The sequence below is a fragment of the Gopherus evgoodei genome, chromosome 2 (assembly GCF_007399415.2).
Source record: "Gopherus evgoodei ecotype Sinaloan lineage chromosome 2, rGopEvg1_v1.p, whole genome shotgun sequence".
Lineage (NCBI taxonomy): Eukaryota > Metazoa > Chordata > Testudines > Testudinidae > Gopherus > Gopherus evgoodei.
In genome coordinates this window covers 161,517,725-161,540,602 of record NC_044323.1, presented here as the reverse complement: position 1 = coordinate 161,540,602, position 22,878 = coordinate 161,517,725, and positions in this window count along the sequence as shown.

Sequence of the window (22,878 nt, the reverse complement as noted above, 5' to 3'; positions counted from 1 at the left end):
TGGCACTCAATGGAAATATGCACTGCTTATGAGTATGAACTACAAGCATTTTCTTATGCACACACAGAGCTGGCATTTTGCTAGATTTAGGGAGGTAGGCAAGACATATTTGTCTGTGGAGGCTTTGCACCTTCGGCAATTATGTCTTCAGTCTGGAAAACAACAGCAGCAGGGTTGCTGCAGGGAGGGGAAAAATTCTATCATGTCAGAATAATGAGATCTGTGATTTTGGCACTTACTGGGTCAAAGACACACACAGTGTGTTATCTGTAATGCTTTCCGTCTGACATTTGGGGAAATTGCATTTATGCAGAGGACACAAGGCACTGAAACACAGTACTTCACCAGCACTGTGACAGGAGACACTGTTCCCTGGCTACTTTCATCATTTCAGCTACTTGCCATTTCTGTGGGTGTGCTGAGGGATATGATGGGCCAAGTAGATGCAATGCAGGGGCATCTCCCAAGCAAACACCATATAAGTCCCCGAGCCGCAGCCATAAAACATTATTAGGAAGATCATGTGGCTGAGACACCACAGTGGGTGTCAGGAGACCAGGGTTCAATTTCTGGCTCTGCCACAGGGTCTGTGTGTGACTTTGGGCAAGTCACTTACTCTCTCTGTGCCTCAGTTCCCCATCTGTAAAATGGGGATACTAATCCTTTCTTTCTCCCTCCATTAGTCCATTTTGTATATTTGTGTACTTAAGCACTTTGGGGCAGGGGTTGTCTTCTTACTAGATGTGTGTACAGCTCCTAGTACAGTGGGCTCCCCATCTGAGTTGGGATTTTTAAGTGCTCCTGTAATACAAATAATAGCAGCAGCTGGATGTTACATTGTACGCTGTGCCCTTCAATTTCTGTCTTCTCCTTTGTGCATGTACTCCTGCACTTGTTGGCTCTATCCATTAGAGATTCCCAAAGAGGAGAGGAGGGACTTACAAGTTTGACTTACAAGTCCAGTTTCCTGCAATTAGGTATTTGGAGCCTTCCTTGTGCCTCTGCTTCCTTGATCTGCAGTGGCAGTGATGAAGTGATTGATTATCCTGCCTGCAATGTCTCATGTAGTCTTAAATTTAATCCTGCCACAGTGCAACAGATCATGAGGGAAGAGTAGGGCACAAACAACAAGAAGAAAGGCATTTAGTGTGACAAGCCCCAAAATACACACCCACAGCCAGTTACAGTCAAACAGCCTGCAGCTAAGAGGTAGTGGGCTGATAAACCCTTCCTCTCTTGGGGTCTGGTTTGAAGGCTGCCCAGCTTGGTAATGCTGTTAGCATCTCATGACTGCTCAGGGGAATGAGTTTTGTGCTTGCAGTCCAGTCTCTGGTGAGCAAATAGAATAGAATATCAGGATTGGAAGGGACCTCAGGAGATCATCTAGTCTAACCCCCTGCTCAAAGCAGGACCAATCCCCAGATTTTTACCCCAGTTCCCTAAATAGCCCCCTCAAGGATTGAATTCACAATGCTGGGTTTAGTAGACCAATGCTCAAACCACTGAGCTATCCCTCCCCCCCAATAATCTTCATATGACTAAGGCTATGTCTACACTACATCAGCATAGCTATGGCACTGTAGCTCCACCGGCCTGCCCTCAAAGTGCAGATGCCGTCTACACCAAGGGAAGGGTTTTTTCCATCGCTGTACCCCTGAATGATGTAGCTATGTCAAGCTAATTTTTGAGTGTAGACCAGGCCTAATTACCCACCACCACAGAGATAGAATGGGCTCTGGAGACTAGACTCCTCTCTTGTCCTTACAGACAGGGGCGGCTCCAGGCACCAGCACACCAAGCGCGTGCCTGGGACGGCAAGCCACGGGGAGTGCTCTGCCTGTCGCCGCAAGGGCGGCAGGCAGGTTGCCTTCAGCAGCATGCCTGCGGAGGGTCCTCTGGTCCTGTGGCTTCGGCGGACCTCCCACAGGCTGCCGCCGAAGTCAGCCTGCCTGCCGTGCTTGGGGGCAGCAAAATACCTGGAGCTGCCCCTGCTTACAGAGGTCTGCGCTCAGGTTTAAGGCATGTTGGTGGAAAGTGTACGTGAAGTGGGGATAGAGTACAACAGTGCAAATTGGGTGTAACGCCCCATCCCCCACACATTCTGATTTGGGAGCCTTTTGTACTTTACACTGGTATAAATGACTATGCAAGGTGCAGGGCTATGGGAAATCAGACCCAGAGAATTTAACAGAATGAAATCCTCTCTACAGGTTTATTTTTAACCATCCTATAGAATTCTACAGCAGAGATAGAATTTTCTATTCAGTTCCACAGGATAGTTCAAAAAACCTACAACGAGATGATCAGTTTCAATTACATTCTTTGTCATAAGGGCTCAAATAGATTTTATAACATCCCCATGTCTGGGTGCTCATCTGGGTTACTGTGCACTTTGAGATTCTCCTTGGTATATCTGTGCTGGCCAGATCGTGGGCCAGGGACCCTCAGCTGGAAATGTTGCCATCTTTTGTTATTTCCCCATGATATTTGATATTTTCCTTAAAGTTCTAGTTCCTGGATTCTTCTGATTACATGAGAATCTTAGATTTGTTAAAGAAAAGCTTGTAAAAGTGACATGAGAGCACCCTAAAGACTCAGACCCTAAAAGACAAAGAAAAAGAACCACCATTTACTATTTTTTTTAAAAAGAATCATGATTTTTAAGCCAGGCTTATGATTTTTTTGGGAACTGATTCATGATCTCTGGTGTAAATCAGCCTACCTCTATTGCATTCAATGGATTTACACCCTCTGAGAACATGTCCTAGAGAAAAACATCTCAATGGGTCCCACTTCTCATGGCTACTTGGACCTTTCAGCTAAAAGACAGTCACAGTATTATCCTGGATTCTTTATCAACTCCCCACCTCCACTGAACAGATAGTCATTTCCTTACTGTAGTCAAGACCTGCTCCCTGTGGCTTCTTTTACAATCCTAGAATTGACTAACAGTGATATAAAATGCTCTTGCCTGTCCGGCTGCTGATCTTTTGGGCAATTATTTGGAAGTAATGAAAGTGAATGCATGACATTTAAAAAAAGAAACTCCACTGTCAGCAGGAAACTTACCACATTCCATAGGCACCTGGGAGAATACACTTAGCTTGAAATAATGTTCATTTTAGCAGAGTTGTAAATTACAAGTATGTTAGGGTCCTGGGGGAATTATTACCATTTGGATGGAGGTTATAGGCCTTGTGCTGTTGCTGCTTCATCTGGTGCATGCTACACAGCGGCTGTATAGCAAAGTTTGGAGGCAAAAGAAAGCACCTTTTTATGGTTCATCTCTGGTGGCTTGTATTGCTAATGTTCCACTCACACATACACACAAACACTTCAGCGGGGAAGAGGCAGGATTTTGAAATCTGTTTTCCCAGTGGCTCTCTGTAATTGATCCAGTCTTGTTAATGAATGAGGACGAAAGCATTATAGGCCCTGCCAAGTGAAATATGTTCCACCTGACCTTGACCTCCAACCTACCATTGGGAACTCAACCCAGGACTGCAGGGGCAATGGCTGTTTCGTTTTAGTTTTTATCCTTTCTTTATTGCAGGTGTTTCATAAAGGATAGTACGGGACCCAGCAGGAAGTAATAATTTTGAGCTTCCTCCACATGAACCAAAGGGAATTATTGCTTCTGGTGAGATTGGAATGATGCTCATGTAAGTTTAATACTCTCCAATCCTTGTTCAGTCCGTAATGTTGAAGGGTCGTCTTTAGTCTGTGCTGGTAGTGATTCATTAAGCCTTAGTGTTTATTTGATCAATTCCTTTCAATGAGAAATTCTATACTAACCACACTGTTTTATTCTCTCTTCCGCATCCCTTCTCTATGGTGTTCCCTGGTCCATATACAGTAAGACTCATTTGAGAGACAGAGAGGAGGAGATAAGCTCTTCCCTTGGATACTGGTGTTTAGCAGAAATGCTAGGAATGATGCAGGTACTCCACAACCCAGATGCAAGAATTCTTGGGCCCAAGTCTTTTCTCTGATCCTGCACATCCCATGGAGATTTCGCTGGAGAGATTCATGATCCAAAGCCCATTGAAGTCAATGGAAAGATTCCCATTGATCACACTAGACTTTGGATCAGACCCACAAGGAACTCTTTGGGAACCTGCTTGATAGCAAAGTCAGTGGTTAGAGCAGGTTAAACTCTACATGTCTGGGGATAACAATATTCCGTATGTGACGTTTCACTCCGTATTCTTTATGAAAATATGCTTATGATATGAACATGTCAATACTGAGATGTACTTTATGCAAGATGGGTCTTGTAAGCTATCACTAGAAAGGTTATGGTTTACTGAATGTGATTACCCAATTTCTATGCCTGTATCATTTCTGTATCTGAAGTTAGGAATATTGACTACTTATCTGTATTTCAACTATGCTACTTTGGGTGACGTCCACTGCTAACACATCAGGTACAACAATGGAAAAGCCAGACAGGGCTGATGACCCATCAGCGAGGACAATGGACTGTGAAAAGGCTTGGCCTTCCTGTGGACACTCCATACTGCCACTGACTCACGGACGCTGTGATACTGCAGAATCAGGTGATCTTGTACCTGATACTAAACATTACTTGGGACTTCTTGTAACTTTTGACTGGAAGGGAAGGGGGGAAAAAAAGGATTCCTGCCTTATGTAAATCCTATTTAAGGGTGGGGAGGAAGGTAAATGGGACCCCTCCTCTCCATGGCCTGTCTGCCCAAGAAGAAAGACTGCTAAAGCCACCTGAAGGGAAAGCAAAGGGGGAGTCCAGACTGAGACAGGGGTCCAGTCTGAAAAGGAATATAACTGGGACTTTGAACCACAGAAACTTTGTAAGCTGCCTAAACATTTAGGGTGAGAATTTACATTTTGTAACCTGTTTCTGAAGTCTATTGAGCTTAGCTTGCGTATTTTGATTTATTTGCTAGGTAATCTGCTGTGTTCTGTCTGTTATCTCTGATATTCACTTAAAATTCACCTTTTGTGGTTAATAAACTTATTTCTTGTTCATAATCTAACCCAGTTTATGTAATTTCTAATTTAGGAGGGGTGGGGCAAGAAGTTGTGCATATCTCCCTCCACATTGAGGATGAGGCAAATTTCATAAAAACCTTTGGGTTAGTCCCCCTTAAAGGGAGTGGGCACTATGGTTTTGGGGCAAGGTCCTAAAGCTGAATCTTCCCAGAGCGGATCTCTGTCTCTCTGTGCAGCTGAGTGTGACCTTGCCCGTGTGCTTGACTGAAAGAGATTTGTGAGCCTAGCCCAGCAAGGCCGGGTAAAGGGGACCTAGGCTGGCAGAATAGGCTAACTCAGTGGCACTCCAGCACATCAGATGATATCCCAAAGGGCCCAAACCCATCATACCTTAATTCACAGGTTGCTGTGAGGCTGAATTATTGTTTGGAGGTAGGTCTAGATCCTTGGAAAAAAGATGGTGGACAACAGCAAAGTATAGTTACTGTGCTCCCAGTAAGATCGGTATCTGCTCCATGCAGGAATTTACAGAGTAGGTCATTTTGTTGCCTGGTAGTCTCCAGAGTGTTGCACAAATGCTTGTACCTTAGTACTCTTGTCTCCACATGGAATAGTTGCATTATTAAAAAAAGGCATCAGGCACATCAGGCAGCACAAAAGAGGCAACACAGGAGGATATTGGCAATAGAGCTGTTCAGTTTGCTGGCAGTTCCAAAAAGTCATGAAAACAAAACATTTCAGGTTTTTTAAAAGTTTTTTTCAATTTAAGTAAAATTGAAGGGAAGGTCTGAATGACACATTTTGAATTGAAAAATCTCAATGTTTCATTTTGAAAAATGTTGAAACTAAACGTTTCGACTCTTTCAGAATTTCATTTTTTGTTTGTTTTTTAAATCAAAACAATTCAGCAAGTTTGACATGAATTTGAAAAAAATGTTTCGGTCGACCTGAATCTGAACTTTTACCCCTCCGGAAAAAAAATGTTTTAGTTGAAAAATTTCACACAGCTCTGAATAGCAGGCTATTTGGGCACTAGCAGGATGTCACCACCGTACCTGGCAGTGGAACACAACAGCACGGCTGGATGGCATATCGAAAGCTGGGATAGCTTGGTATGCACAGGAAACATTGCTCTAAGGGACATCCTTTGCCTTGTGGTTCAGTTCCAGTTCACCAATGGCTGCCCAGTCTAGGGGCACAATTTTCTCAGCGCGTGAGCTCTCTCCCATCTGTTTATCTCTTTGAATCACATTAATCATGTCCCATGCCTGGATGGCTTATAACACCACATCCATCCTATAAGAGCTGTTATCGTACACCCTGACGATCTGTCAGATAAATAGTCAGGTTGGCTGCAGCTGTTCCAATATCCTGAAGAAATCAGATTTATCATTTTAGATTAAAAAAAACAACAACCCAGACTGGTGAGGAAGTTGTGTTCCTTGGCCCTCCGCATGTGCTGCTGTGACAGCTTCCCTGTGATAAATGGCCTGGAAGTGCCAGGTACAGTTAATGTTGAAAACCAGAGTATGTAACTTAGGGATCTCATTGCAAGTCATTAATCTAAATGGGGACCAGTGCCAGGAGAAGGTCCACGGTCTTTGGACCAGCTCAGCAAGACTCAGAGTCAGAGAGAGAGAGGCCCCTGTGATTTTTCACTCTCATGGCTCTGTGGTGTTACCTTGCCTCACCCTTGCAGAAGGCTTTGAAATCTGACCCAGGTTCCCCACCTGGGAGCAACTCAAGTGTCAGCTCCTGAGAAGCCCTAGGTCACCCTTCCCCTGGGTTGTGCCCTTGGGTCCCCTTTGCTCTTGTTTAATGATTTGGTCAGGATGAAAAGGATGCCTGGGTGGCCAGCGGCACAGCTGCTGCGGGGCCTTTCCTTGGAGTGACACAGCCCTCTCACCACACGTCGGCAGGAGGATAAAATTCCTCCTCAGCATCTGTTCTCTGGGGGCACTTGAAAAATATTACAAAGGCTGCTGGTAGTCAAGGGTGGAGAGGGAGCAAGGGTGTATTACAAACTGAGTTGCTGAGCACCAGTGCCAGCTGTTAGTTTTCACCCTGAAAAAAAATATCCCCACAGTTTATTGTTTCACCAGCATAACCACACCCAGCCCATTGTGACAGAGCTATTTATGCCTATGGTGGGTGGCCTGGAGGTCGAGATTAGAAACTGGCATGTCTTTGCCCTCCCTTGGTCAGAGAATTACTATCAGAATCAAGAAGCAAACAGGCTGAGAGGTGGCTGAAGGATCCTTGGAGTTATAAGATGGGAAGTAGGTGACATTTAGTCCAATTTCTAGAGCAGGATACTTTTCTGTACAGCATATTTGCTAGCCTTGTGTTAAATGCTAAACAATGGAGCTTCCGCTATTTCCCTTAGGAGACTGTTCCATAGCTCAGGTAGAGCTCGCTCACAGGAAATGTCCCTGTCTACATTTTGCTTTGCACCTTCTTCGTCTTGCCTTGGGATCTTCAGCGTTGCTACATGAAGGTGTGACAGTGTCTGTACTTAGTTATCAGTGTGAGGAGAGGGAATGTTCAGGGCCTGATTTTCAGAGGAGCTGAGCATCTCCAATGCCACCTAATGTTCACAGGAGCAGCAAAGGCACTGCACCTCTGAATATCAGGCCCTTGCAGAGCTGAGATTCACAACAAACCCTCTTCTCCCACACCACCCATATTCCACAAGGTGGGCTACCAGACTGTACAGCTGCCCAGGAGTACAATCACAAGACACCATTCCTGCCACACCATCTCAGTTTTGACAATGCAGAAAATGACTTTGTTGCTCTCCAGGGCCTTCCGAGCTTTCACACCACAGCCTCTCAAGCTTCTTCACCCCTGCCACATGTGCTGGTACTGGCACCTACAGGCCTGATTCTTCCCTCACTCTGGCTTTTGCACTGGTATAACTCTGCTGTTACTCTTGATCTACACCAGTGTGAGAGGACAGCCAGCCTTTTGTATACAGCCGCTGCCCCCTTCCCCATACACTCCTGTTTAATTGATTCTGTAGGAAACACCATTCATCAAGGAGCTTTAGCAATCCAACTAGAGTCAAGGGAAATGCAGGTTAATTGCCCTGGTGTTATGTCTTCCTGCCTGGTCACCCATATATGCCGATGCCCTGCTGGAGATCAGCTGTGATCCCAGTGACTTCAGCTTTGCATTGTCACCAAGAATCGTTGTGTCCTGGCACAGCACCTCTCTCCTCCCGTTCGCCAGTCACATCCCGAGTCTCACGCCCGGTGCCAAATTGAGTTGTCTACGTGAATTATTTAGAAGCATCTGTGGAATATTGTTGTATCAGTAACACAGACTATCAGTTTGTGGCCTTGAGGCTGCCTCAGTCACACACTCCATCACTATTTTCTCTCATGAATAATGTACAAGCGGAATTACTCTGCATGTGGAGAATTCATACCCTGAGAAAACAAGGTTGCTGCAAAATTAATTTTCCGTACTAAAAGAGTGACAGAAAATCAATTAATCGCATATTATTCTGTACGGAGACAGAGTAAGGGAAACAGTGGAAATGGCTGTGGTTATACATCAGCAAATGCCGTATGGCAGCGTGCTTTGCAGGGGTGTGAGTTACAGCCAGCTACAAAGAAGGGAAATATATTCTGCCCAAGAGAGCCCTCGAACATCAGACTTAGTGAGTCCAGCTGGCTGTGATGTGAACTCCACTTTGCTGCATTATTGTGTACAACAGCAGTTCAGTGGGCTTGGAGCGAGGCCTTTCCTTTTCGCTCCCAGCTGCTTCCTCTCTCCTGCCACTAGTGGGATCAAACTCTCTCGCCATCTTTCCAATGAAACATTTTAGGCCTGATTGTCAGAGGTGCAGAGCCCCCACAACTCCTCTCAAAGTCATTGGGAGATGCAGGAGCTCAGCATCTCAGCATCTTTGCAGCTCAGTCCTGATTTGCTTAGCATTTGTTTGGATGCATTGTTCTGGATGCACATTTTATGCTATAATCCACTCCCCAACATACACCTGCACATTGCACAACTTAAAAATACACACATTGTCCCTTATGCACAGGTGTTAAGAATGGGCTGATGGATGGATGGGGAACTGATAAGGCCCATTTCATTTTATATATAGAGAAATGTGCCTCCTCTAAATAGGGAGGATGGGGTCCCCTATTTTTCCAGCATCATGACTGAATGGAAGGTGGCTTAATCCTAAGGGAACTCATGTTTTACAATTCTCCAAATGTGAAGGGAGTTTTTCTCAGTGGTTAGGGCAGTGTAACTGGCAGTCAGGGCTCCTGTTCCTGGCTCAAGGAGGGTAGTGAGGCTAGTGGTTAGAGTAACGAGCGTGGGAGACAGGTTCTATTCCTGGATTTGTCGTTGTCTAACCATGTGCTCATGAGTGAGTTGCTTCGCCTGACAGTGGCTTAATTTCTTGATCTATAAAATAGAGATAATAATAATTCCCCATTTCACAGGAAAGTCGTGAGGCGTAACTGTTTTTAAATTTCTTTAAGAGCCTCCTATTAAAGTGGTTGTGTAAAAAATAAAGTATCATTATTTATCATCATCTGAGGATCTCAAAGCACTCTGTAAAATGCATGAATAATAAAATTATGAGGGGGCAGGAGGGAACAGATGGACACATAGGGCTCATAAAAATTGGCATAGCTCCATTATTATCAATTGAGCTACACCAACTGAGGATCTGGACAGTAGACATGACAGGTCAGATTTTCATTTACCTCAAGCCCCCTTTATATTGTCAGAGTGGTGTAAAGCTGCATTGGGGTAAATGAGAATCAGGCTCTAAAGGTCAGATCCAAAGCATATTGAAAATGGGAATATTTCCACTGACTTCAATAAGAAATGGATCAGAATCCAAGTAACTTGTCCAAGGTCCTTAGAGTCAGTGATAGAACCCTCATTGCCTGACTACTTGTTCACAGTTCTAACTAGCAAACCCATACCAACTCCCATCAAACAGTTGTTTAAGAGAATATGTTTGAATTAACCCTTTGGAAGCAAACAGCTTTATTCTGCATCACTCAGTCCTTCTCTGCACGAGACAACAAAGATTTGAAAGGGTCGTTTTCCCCCTCACAAACAGATCTGGAAATGGAGAGAATCTATGTAAAACCAATGAAACCATTAATAATATTGTGACCTGTATCTATTCCATTGCCTAATCAGGTTTGATTAATATGTTCATTGGTTTAATGCACAGGCTAATGACTTCAGGAATTAGAAATTGTGAGGTTGACCTCAGAAGAACTGGTCAAACATCAATAACATCATCAAGAATAAATCCCCAAACAAGTTAATTTATAGTAAGGACTTTGGCTATTTTTTATTATGGCTAATTATTTTTCTGAGAGTTCCAGTTTCATTTGTCATTTCCTAGAACAGATGAGCTTCAAGGGTCACTGCAGAATGCAGATTTATTTTGCCTTGCAATTTACATTTGCATTTACATTTCTACAGCAACAAATAAAGACACTCACAAAGCCTTCCCCACACCAAAGAATGCACCTGCATCAGCATCAGCAAACTGTAGAATTAGGGCTCATTCCTAGGCACATGCATGTCATATGTGTTTGCATTCCAAGGAACATACGTTATGCATGCATTCTAAAAGGCACATGATCTTTGATGTATAATAGCTGTGAGGCATGCATATCATGTATGCATGCATTCTAAGGTGCATGCATGGCACCTCTGTATGCATTCTAAGGCACACACATCACACATATTTTCAAAGACTCATGAGGGTCACTTGTATGTACATTCTGATTTTCATGTTGCTCTGATAGTCTTCGAGACTACAACCACCTGTTCATTGACCAGACAGGTACAGCACTGTCACTGTCAGGGCAAACTTCCTTCAAACACATGTCCCACGGGTCTTTCAGTCTGTGGCCATTAACTCCTGAGTCTGCTGGACAAAGGGCTAATTACTGCAGTATCTTGATGTGAATACAGCTGGTAGGGAAATTTCAAAAACATCAGATTTTGATGAAAAATTAGAAAAAATACCTGCTGAACATTAACTTCCATTTCCCAGCCAGCTCAGGATGCGGACACACATCCACTGTGAGAGTGAGCAGATACCAACAAACTGCCAGCATCATGGGGTGAAATCTATGGCCTGAATTATGCAAGAGGGCAGACTAGATCAGGGTTTTCAACCTATTTACCACTCTGGGCTGCATATGCACCCACACAATATACATACTACCTGTATGGCCCTTCTGAGGATGTCACATGGGCTGCTGTGTGCTGACTGGGTCATAAGCAGACCACCGGCTGAGAATCTCTGGACAAGATAATGGTCCCTTCTGCCCTTAAACCTTTGAAGCTATGAACTTTGGATCACAGCTGACCCTGACTGGATCCAAACCACACAGAGGTGCAGAGCTCTGTCTATCTTTCCCAATTCCCTGAGCCCTAGATGTAATTAAAAAGAAAGCTATTTATTTGGCATTTCAACTACAACATTTTAAACCAAACAATCCACTATATCCTGTCTTTCCTTTCTGCAAATTATTATGATTTTTCCAGTTTAAAGTTTATCTTCCAAAGCTTGGTGCTTTTAAAGAGACGTGTGTGTGAGATAGAGAGACTGTGTTTTGTTCAAGACACACAGAAAAACAGACTCCGTATGTATGTATGTGTCTATGTAGGAGAGAGAGAGACTGTGTCAGCGTATCTATATACAAATTACCTAATGACAAGTGAAACAGAGCACTTGCTGATGCCTCTCAAAACTCCTTTCATCCTCAGCATCCAATTGCCCTCTGCTCTCAGAGGGAAGAATTTACTTTCTGCAGTGTGTGGTAGAGGCAAAAGTCCCCCGGCTTGTGGCCAAGGCAAAATGAAGCAAGCATCCAAGTGGGTATGGAAGTGTTTAAGAAGTATCTGCAAGCTCCCCAGCTGAATAGACATGAAAGGGAAGATGCTGTGAGTGATTTATTGCGTGCTGAGCAATTTGACAGTCATACTGTTTGAAACCAGTGTCCTCTGGCTTCAGCCCTGACAGGAGATGGCTCAGATTAATGGTGCAGCAGAGGAGGAGATTAATGGCAGGAGAAAGCCAGCAGCTCCTGTCTTTGCTGCCCATGTCTGTCCTCCCACCCCACCCCCAAATTGCCAGATGTGGAGCAAAAAAAGATTCATTCCAGAGGGTGCAGTTGGGACCCGGAGCCCTCGATCTGCAGATGTTTAGTGACGGATAAATTCAGTCTCTTTAGCAGTTCATTAGAGAGGTACAGAACTGTGGCTGACTGCTCCTCTTCTTTGCACGGCTGGCCTCACCTCGCTGGCCCCAACTGCAGCCATCTCAGGATGTTGTGAAGGTCTCTTGCCTTGAGATCAATTATAGCGAACAGGGTGGATGCTCCCTTTACTTTCCTCACATAAAAGCCTATGAAGAATGATGAACGGGGCAACGGGGTTCATTTGCTTTTTGTCTCCAGCTTGGAGCCCAGATTCATTTGTACCAAACCATTCCCCCATAATGAGCACCCATCAAACCAGCATTCAATCGCTGCTGCTTGCCGAAGGCTTCCTACACATATCTGCATTAGAGGCTTATCTGGACACGGCGCCTCTGCTGCTGTTGGTCTTCCTGTGATTCCACTAGTATAATACTGTGTATCAATTCTCCATGTTTATGGAGCCACCTCAATAGTTCAGGGGAACGATGCTAACAGCACAGGCCTCCCCCAAAACAAGTGAGATGTTTGGGTAGGGTGTTAAATGCCCACTGACAAGCATTTCCATCTGGCTGGAGGGCAGATTGCATTTCTTTGTCTCCTTACAATTCTATCCTTGCATTGGTTGCCCCAATCATTGAAAAATCATGAGCCAGGCCCCAGAAAACCAACCTATCAGCTTAAAATCAGGAGATTATTTTTTAAAAAACAGAAAGCTCTTTCTGTCTTCTTTAAAGGTCACATTTTCAAGCAACCACAGGGGATAGCAACTTCCTTTAGAAAAAAAAAAAGAAAAGAAAGCCAAGATTCTTGTGCAATTACATGACTCCAGGAGCTGGGATATTAAGGAAACGCAGATTATTGCAAGACGAGAGATAAAATCACCAGAGCTGGCATCACTTTGTCTCTTCTAACACAGCCCCACTGCTCCTAGAAGCCAAGTCCATGATGTGCCTCAGTCCATTTGTGGCTTTTCACGAAGCCCCAAGATTCCAGTTTCTGTCTGCTTGAGCCTAAAATATAAATACAGCACCTTAAAACCTTAGCTCTCCTGACCCCCAGACTAAATCTGCCTGGCAAAACAAATGACTCTACTGGGTTTTAAATGTTCCCCCAGCTGACTCTGATCTGAACTGTTTATTATGGTTCCCGTAAGTGAAATCCATTAAGTCTGACAGAAATGCAGCGAACGTTTACATTCAGCATCCGTTTGAGGGGAGTGCTGTGTCTGCATTAGATTTACCCCTTCCCTCCTCCATCCCAGCAAAAGCTACATATGATACTTAAATGAATTTTCCATCATCATTTTTCCAGAGGAAGAATAAGGCTGAACTTTGCTGGGCCCTGCATGATTTGGCAAGTTGTACAAACTGTCTGCTACAAGTCTAACTTTTCCCCATTCTGGTGTCAACAGAGGAATCTTGAAGAAAAGTGGCACTAGGGATATTACTATTTCTGAAATCTCAGCAACAAAAAAGGGATTTGATTCCTGCAGCCCTCTTTCAAGATTAATATTAATTATGATCTGTTAATATTACCACTGGCCCCAAAAAACAGAATTTCTGTCCTGTGAGAAATTCCAAGATTTTGAAATTTCATTTCATCCCGAATTGGGATGAAAAATTGAAATCTCAGAGTATTTTGCAAAATGAAATATTCCATAATATTTTATTTGGACTTTCCATAGATTCCAAGGCCAGAAGGGAGCATTGTGATCATCTAGTCTGACCTCCTGGATAACATAGGCCAGAAAACTTTCCCAAATAATTCCTTATCATTTTGACCTTTTTACGTTTTATGTTAGGTTAAAAGTCTAAATGACAGGAGACTCCTGAAATGTTTCAATACATTCCTGTTGAATATTTTGATGAAATCAATACATCCCGGCAAAAACCTTTAGATTTCCTTGAATCACCAGTTTCCAACAGAAAACTGTTCTGTCAGAAAATGTTCAACTTGCTCTAATTATTATTACTCTTTGTAAGCAGCGTATAAATACCTGCAGATTTGCTGGAGTTTTCTAAGTCTCCTGTACAGTGGTGGAGAGAAAAGTAGTGGCATAGAGAGAGGGAAGAGCAGAAAGCAGAATGAAAATTCAGAGAGAAGAACAAAATTGAGACCGGTGACGAGGAGAATGAGCAGTAGGAAGAGCGGCTCTCTCCTGCCGACAAAGAGCTGCTACACTGCATAGCTTACACAGCTGTAATGGCACAGCTGTGCTGCAGTAAGGTGCACAATGTAGTCATAGGCTGAGATAAAATCCTGGTCCCGTTGAAGTCAATAGAAACACTCCCCTTTGACTTCAATAGGGCCAGAACTTGTCCTCTAGCTTTTTCCTTGGGCCTCTTTATGACTGTGCCATTATCCTTGGAAAGACTTGAAGAGGAATGCTAAGATTTTCAGTTTCTGTGGCAGGCTCCCCTTTCCTTTGTACTAGTGGCCTAAACTTCTTGAATTTATGCATCCGCTCTCCAGATTGAGGAGGAGAATCTTTTTTATGGTCGATTTGGAAGTGAGGAGGCTGGCAGTGTGTTGGAGTTTGAGCACAGACCTGAAGGTCTGATTTTTTTTCTGGCTTTGCCACTGTGTCACCGAGAGGCCTTAGGTAAGTCACTTCACCCCTCAGTGTCTCTATCTGTTAAATGGGTATAATAATACCCATCATGCTGTAGTTTGTAAAAAGTAATGAAGTGCTCTTGGACAGAAAATGCTATATGAAGACCTCTTAAGTAGTAAAAGGAAAAATGTTATCATTCATCAATACACAGGATCATATCACTTAAAAGCAGAGCTGGTCAGGATGTTTTTGACAAAACCTTTTTTCATCAGAAGATACCAATTTGTCAAAATAGAAATTTTTGCAGACCCATATTGCTTTTGACTAGGCTTTTTCTGGGAAAGGTTTCTCAAGTCCAGGATGGACTCTCTGGTCAAAACCAGAGCACACCCAACTCCCAAATAGCTAATTGGTTAGGGTACTCACATGGGATGTGAGAGACCTGGCTTCGAGTCCTGTTCCAAATCAGGTACAGCACAGGGCTAGAAACAGTCTCTCCTACTGGAGCTCTTCCACTTTGTATCACTAATTAAATATTCATTGGGCCAGAGAGAGAGAGACTCACTATAGCCTTGTAGTTAGAGCACTCAGCTGGACTGGGGAGACCTCAGGCTGAAATCCCTGCACTGCTGGATTCAGACTTCCGTAACCCCTGGGCAGAATTGATCTCTTCTCTTGGAGCTGTTCCACTTTCTATAAATAATTAAATATCCATTGATCTAGAGACTGTCTCTATAGCCTGTGGTTAGGGCACTCATTTAGAATGTGGGAGACCCCTGCTTTAAGTCCCTGCTCTGAATGGCCAGAAGGCCCCACCAGAACATTTTGTCTGACCTCCTGTATACCACAGACCACTAGCACCCATGCACTAAACCCAACAACGGGGCTATTGGCTATTCTTGGGGTGTGGGCGAGGGTCCTCTCCCTGTCTTTGTTCTTTTATGAAACATTTCAAAAGGTTTTGTTTTTGTCCCATTGTGGAATGAAAACAAACATCAAAATCTTTTGCAAAACAGATTTCTCATTTTCGGGTTTGCCCTACTTAAAATGCCATTGTTTTGCACCCAATTGTCGCACCGATTTGTCAATCTGAACAGACACTCATATGTGCATGTGTCTGATTTACCCTAGGGAGAGTCTACTTAGTGCTGACAGTGGGTGGCATGTGATGTGTTTAGGTTTTAAATTATTTAAATGAGCTCAAGGAATGTTTGATTACAGTAAATTTAACAAGAAAAAATGTATATATATTTATATGCTGTATTGTGTATATATATGTGTGTGTGTGTGTGTGTATTTAGCATTGAAATGCATTTAAAGTGAGATGAATACTGGTGGTTTTGGCAAGCTAGATACCACTGGAACCAGAAATGTAAACTGTTTGGGAAAGGAAACATTTCTGTTTAAATGTAAGGAAAAGATGGCTTTGAAAAGTAAACATCCTCCAAGAGAACTAATCGCTTTCGGAACTCATACAACTTGTTCAGCTGTGTGTTTGTGTGTGTGTGTGTGTGCATGTGGGGAGCATCACATGCATGTGCGTGTGCACAAGGGAATGGATAGAGTAACATGTGAGAGTCTCTCTAGTAGTCAGTGTTTGTGTGCATTCATGGGAGGGCTATGGTCTGCACATGCGTGTGTCTATGTGTGGGATATAGCATATGGCATTTGGTATATCATTCCCCTGGAGGGGTCTGGGCACATGTGGTTGTGTCTTCATAAGGATGCGTGTAGTGAGTGTTCAAAGATATGCCTGTGGCTATGTGTAATTTACAACGAGTTGCTTATTAATAGAAACTCTGATTTCAGATGGGGCTAAATTTACAATTTAGTGCAGGGATCTCTTTTTGCGTTTTGTTATGTGTCTACACAGCACAGAGCTGCAGCACCTATGTGGTACTACTACAATAACAGCAATAATAACAAAGTTGCAGAGTTCTCAATGGGGCACTGATCCAAACTTCCTCAGGGTTCAGAAGGAGCTGGCCTTAACCCCCAGTCTGGAATCACAACATGTATTCCTACCTGTTATATGGTGCAGCGCACTCAACTTAAATGTGTATCGCTTTGTTGCATAATCTGTTTACGTGCAGAAGAATCACTCCATTCCTGTGTGGGGCCCCATTATGTTGCCTGGAGAATCATGTGTCAGCTAATTGCTTAGTTTATCTATTTCCATTCAGATTGGAAACATCCATGATGAGTTAATGCTCCAGAGAAATGACTGAACACACGTTGCCCACTCATGCATGGCTATGGTGCAATAAATAAACAAAATAATACGTATGTCCAAATACCCAAGATTTTGTCTGTTCATCATTGGGGATGTTTTGGAAACAGGGGTTAGCCTGTGTGGTAAAACACATGATGCGATTTGTCACAGGAATGTGGCTGTCATGCAAAACCCTTCACTAGAATGGCAAAGATATTTGTATTGTGCATTTGGTTTTAATTTGACGCATACAAGTAGTCAGCACTCTAAATACCTTAGACTGGGAAATTGCTCACTCAGCCTGCAAGCCTTTCCCACGTGGTGCTTTTGTGGCTATACATAGAAGTGGAGCACATATCAGTCCACCTGCATTCAGACTGCAAGTCATAGAATCACAGAACCGTAGGGTTAGGTGGGACCGCAAGGACCATCTAGTCTAAATCCTTGCTAATATGCAGGATTTGTTGTGTCTAAACCATTCAAGACAGATGGCTCCAGCCTCCTTTGGAAAACCTCCAGTGAAGAAGCTTCCAAACCTGAACATTCAGGTCCTAATCCTGTGAGGTACTGAGCAACTCCCATTGTCTATTGACATCAGTGGGCATTGAGGACATTCGCCTCCTCTCATAAGGGACTCAGCACCTCTCCGAATGAGACCATCAGCAATAAAAGCCACCCTCTTCTCTCCTGCTATGTACTAATCCTACACTACCTCCCACTGACAGGAACCCTTAAAACTTTCTCTGACCCCCTACTTGGAAATGCTCTAGGACATGGAGCATCCCTAGAGAGACCCCACACTCTTTCTATTCCCTAAGGGGATGCCAAAACTTCCAAGCTAAGCATGATGGATATTCCCTGCTCTTCACAGTTTTCTTACCATGTTACCTAAATATTTAATTATCCATTTCAAACAGTGATGTGATGAGTAGTTAGGCTACAAAAATGGAATGAGGAGCTTGGGTAATTTTCTTCACTACTTTTTTTTTTTTTTTTTTTTTGAAAAAAAAATAAATCGATGCAAGCTGCTAGTTGTAGCACTAACAAACCCCTTCCCTTTGAGGGAACCGCACAAGTGGTCCGTGAGTTAAATAAGGCTGGGCTTGTAAAATGGAGACTGGGTTTTTTTTTGGAGGTGGGGGAAGTTCAGCTTCAAAGAATTAAAAAAACAAGAGTTAATTCCTTAGAAAAAAGAGTGAGAGCGAGCGAGCGAATAAGGAACTGTTGAGAATGCCACAAAAGTTGTGTAGGGTAAAACCTGCAGCACACCGAGTTGAAAACAAATGATTTTAATCAGCTGCTATTCAACCACTGTCAGCTCCGATTTACTGTGCTCAGCCAATTAAGGTTTCAAGGGGGTCAGAGGTTAAGAGGTGAAAAACAAAAACCTGCCGTGAATGGAAAGGAGCATGTAAGGAAAAGTGAGGATAAGATTCTCTAGGCCCACCCAGAAGGTAAAATGCTGATGCAACATCAGGCTTCTTAGCTGCAGGCCAAGGCAAAGGAGGGTTAGGGTGCTAACAAGGGACTGGGTCACTCTCACACTAGCCTTAGATGTGTGTTTGGGGCTTCATTCATGACTGCATTATATAAGCATCAGGCAGGTCTAGCTCCACTGGAGTCAATGGGACAGCTCCCCAGCGGGTGTGAATGGGACAGCGCCACTGAAACCGATTAGCACCTGCTGAGGATCTGGCCCAATCGAGTTACACCAAGCTGACGGTGACTCAGACCTGACGTTTGTAAGGGCTACTGGACTTAAGTATAATGAAAACCCTAGTCCTAGGTGAATGTTGGATTAAAGGAACATAGAATTTGCCGTATTGGAAGAGGATATGCTCTGGCACTGGCTTATACCAGAAGAAGGAGTAATCCTCTTGTGATGCTTCTACTACCCCTCCCTTCCTTTATAATACATTTGCTGCAATAATGATTGGCTCTGTCCCCCTACGAGACACAGTTTTAAAGCCTGGCCTCTTGTGTCTGCAATTTTTGGTGGTCCCACTTTAGCTCATTCAGATACCTAAGCACCTGGCTGAAGTCAGAAGTGGGAATACCATCATGCCATGAATAGGGCTCTTCTCACAGGAATTCACAGCTGGCTAAGTTTTGGAAGTATCAAAGACCTCATCACACATGACATTGCCTGAATTGTGAATGTACTTCCACCATTGGCTCACACCAAGACTTGGCTTGCCCAGAACTGTTCACCTAAAAAAACTGCATGTAGAATTTTGGTTGTTCAAATTCAGAGGGCAGGATTGATGCCACTTGTAGGCCCAAATGGCTGGTATTTAGGTGCCTATCTCCCTCTGATTTCAATTACCTTTAAAAACCTGCAGCAAGTGTCACTCACAAGTAACCTTTATTGTCCCCCTCTCCAGGGGCATATGTGATGGCATAGCAGCTATAGGAGAACAGCATGTTATTGCTGACAAATTTTCCCCCCAACCCATGGGCCAGAGTCTCTGCTGACCTAACTCTACTGAAGCCACTGCACTGTGCAGAAATCGTCATCTTCATATCATCGTTCACTATTTATTTATGGTACTTAGGTGCTTTCCACATTCTCAAGAAGGGAGGTCTATGATCTGGGAAGCTGACAATGTAAGGACTGACAAACAGGTGGGCAGAGGTTCGGGACAGAGGAACGACAATAGGCAATCTTTATGCAAGGCAGCTCCATTAGTATAAGTAGCACAATAGAACTGGGTCCTTAAGAGGGATTTGAATCAGAATAATAATAAATAATAAATAAATATTACTACTACTAATAATAATCATATCATTACTTTATTTCCTCCCAGTTTGGAAGCTGGTGAAAGGAGAACATTTCACTAGTTTTCCCACTCTCCATGGAAACCGTTGGGCATAGCTCTAGTGAACATAACTGCTATTGCTTTAAATAGTTGGGTGTTTGTCTTTTGGTGAAACACTAAATTGTTGGCTTGCCAACAAAGCGACCGGTGGAATGAAGTTAGGTTCTTATAATTCTGGCACTGAACTGGGTTCTGACCCACCCAGTCTAACCCATCAAAGCCACAGAGGGTGATTTTCAAACTATTTTATTAGGTTTCCCTTTCCTTAGATTTATAGCTTTTGACCCAACCCATCTGCATTTTTCAACCTCGTCCGGTTACTCATTGAACTATAAAAAATCCCAGGCACCATATATTAAAGTTACTAAGGAGTTTATTATTTTTAATTTTGTTTTTGCTGGTATCCAGCTTTCTGAGATCAGCTCTTCCCTCCTTCCCAGCCTCCCACAAATCCAAGATGCCCTTTCCACAGAACACCCGGCTCTGGGGCAGTTACTCAAGGTCCTTGATCCTAAGCACATCAGAGAGGTCTGCTGACTTGGCTAGCCCACTATTCCAACTCCAGCAGCAGTGGATGTTTCAAAAGGAGATGAACAACTGTCATAATGCAATGGGTGAATGATGCAATACTACAGCTCATTGGAGGTAATTTCCACCACCTTCCACTGTCATTCCGAATGGTTTGGGTCTGCAATACACAGGAGCCAAATTACATCTGCACTCCACCTACAATGGCACCTGTTTCATTCTGACTTTTAATCTATGGTAAATTGAGTGCAGGCGCACCCCATTTCAAGTCAGTCTCCTCATATTCCACGCAAATGGGCAAGATTGAAGGATTCCTGTTTCTCAGTCCCTGTCTGACTATGGGACACTCTAGCCATCAGAACAGGACTCCTGGTTCTGTGTCCAGATGATGCCAATGAGTTGGGCAAATCACCTCACCTTGCCATGCCTCGGTTTCCCTAGTTTACACTTGGGGATAATAACACTGACCTCCTTCTCCAGAGGATGTGCTGTGAGGCTCAGCTAATGTTAGTAAAGTGCTCTGAGCTCCTCAGATGGAAGGTGCTAGAGAACGAGAAAAAGTATGATGATCTTTATGCAGCTGGCTAACAGTTGTTCCCCTGTAGCAGCCAGAGACAACCTGACAGAAGCGTCATTCCCACCTGGTAAATTTAATCCATTAGGGAAGTGGATTCTAGCACCAGCAAGAGGTGACTGCTCAGTGTGGAAGCTGGAGACCTGCTCCTCCTCACATATCCTAATTTAATGACATATGAACTGAGATATAGCAGAGGACACTGGGATGACGGAGACTTTCTTATTTCAGGGCCCTGGTAAGTGGGAACACATGGCACAGCAGTGCCAGGCCTCTGGAAATGCTCTAGTCCAGTGTCAAAGGCACCAGGTGAATATGCTGCTTTTCATAGGGGTGAAGGGGTAAGAAGGGGGGAGGGGTTGAGGGTTAAAACTGCTGGTCTTTAGCTCCTTGGCAGACAACCAAGGGAATTTCTTTCAGATTCAGTGATAATTAGGAGAAGAATTAAGGAGTGAGAATCCAAATCATCTCTCAGATCCTTTGTTAAAACTCTCTTTTTCTGCAGTGTCCACAAGTTGTGAGTTCATAATAACAGCAGCAAAAAATCCCTTTATCCCTCAACAAACCTTTAAGGCCCCAGTCCAGCAAAGACAAATGCACCTGTTTAACTTTACACATCATGGCTTCCAAAGGAACTACTCCCAGTGAATGGAGGTAAGCATGTGCATAAGTCTCTGTGAGATTAGTGCCTCAGTGAGCCCTCTCCTTTGTATTTCCCAGGGCCTCCTGCCTTTTCTAGGTCTGCCTTTTAAAAACTCATTGGGACAGGGATGATCTTTAAATTTAGAGTCATGTTCAGCACAAAGCATATTACCTATATGCAATGCAACAAATAATTACATATAATAATGAAATAGATACATAATACAATAAAAATAATAAATATTCCAATAATAATAATAATAATAATTAATAATAATAAGAGAGGGCAGAACGGGCTGGGGTGCATTTCCCCCCTCAGACTCATGCCTAATAGTTTAAATGCAAACTAATCTGGAAGGTCCATTGTATACACTCTCCATAATTCATTAGTCCAGTTAAGTATCAAGCAAAGATGAAAAGAAAAATGAAAACTATCCCCCAAAGCAATTAGATAGCTGAATATATGCATTTCTCCCACCTCAGTGTCAAATAGCAATCTGGAGACTCTGATCCCATAAACTCCTAACTATTAGTATTGCGAAGAAGTGCTCAGAGTTTGGTTTTGCAACAATCATTAGTTTGAATATATGCATGCAGAACAAATGTTCCACCGTGTCCAATAGATTACAGTAGGTAGATTCTGTTTACCCTGAGATCTATAGTTTCACTCATACCAAATTCTTGTCACCTTGCTGTCTCCATTCCTCCTATTTAGTACTTTGATTTGTGAAGTTCTACTAAGAATCTCCCTTGCAGCTTGTTGACTTATCATTCATCCCTGTGAGTTCTCATTCTCTCTTCTCCTGACAGCTTTGCCTAATGTACTTATTCATTCAATTTAAATAAATCGAACAGGGGTCTATGACAGCCGATAAGTGAGTCACACAAGAACAAACAGAAAGGAAGCTCTGCAAATAGTCAAATGTCAAGTAGGAATGGAAATCTGTCCCTATAGCTCCAGCGAACCTTAGATGTCTAATATTTATGGCCAATTGATGTCATTAGAAAGTAAATAAACCCTCTTATGCTGCATTACAAAAGATTAACTGAAGCAATGGAGTTTAAATAGCACAGATAAGTGCAGATGGAAATAAACCTGTTTAAAGCTGGAAATATTTGCTGGACCTCCTTGCTGCTTTTAAGATAATTGATCTCTGTATATCTGTATTGAATCTCACCATAAAAGCTTTGAAACATCTTCTGGCAAAGCCAGCCTTGGTTAGGATTCAACCTTTCTTTATCTCCCTAGAGTGTAGGGGATTTTTTCATTCCTCAGAATACTGGGTGGGGGAAGTTTTTTTCAATTTTAGAATGTTAATTTCAGTGTGTATCCATGTTCCAGGATACTTAGACCCCGATGCAGAGAATCAGTAACAGAC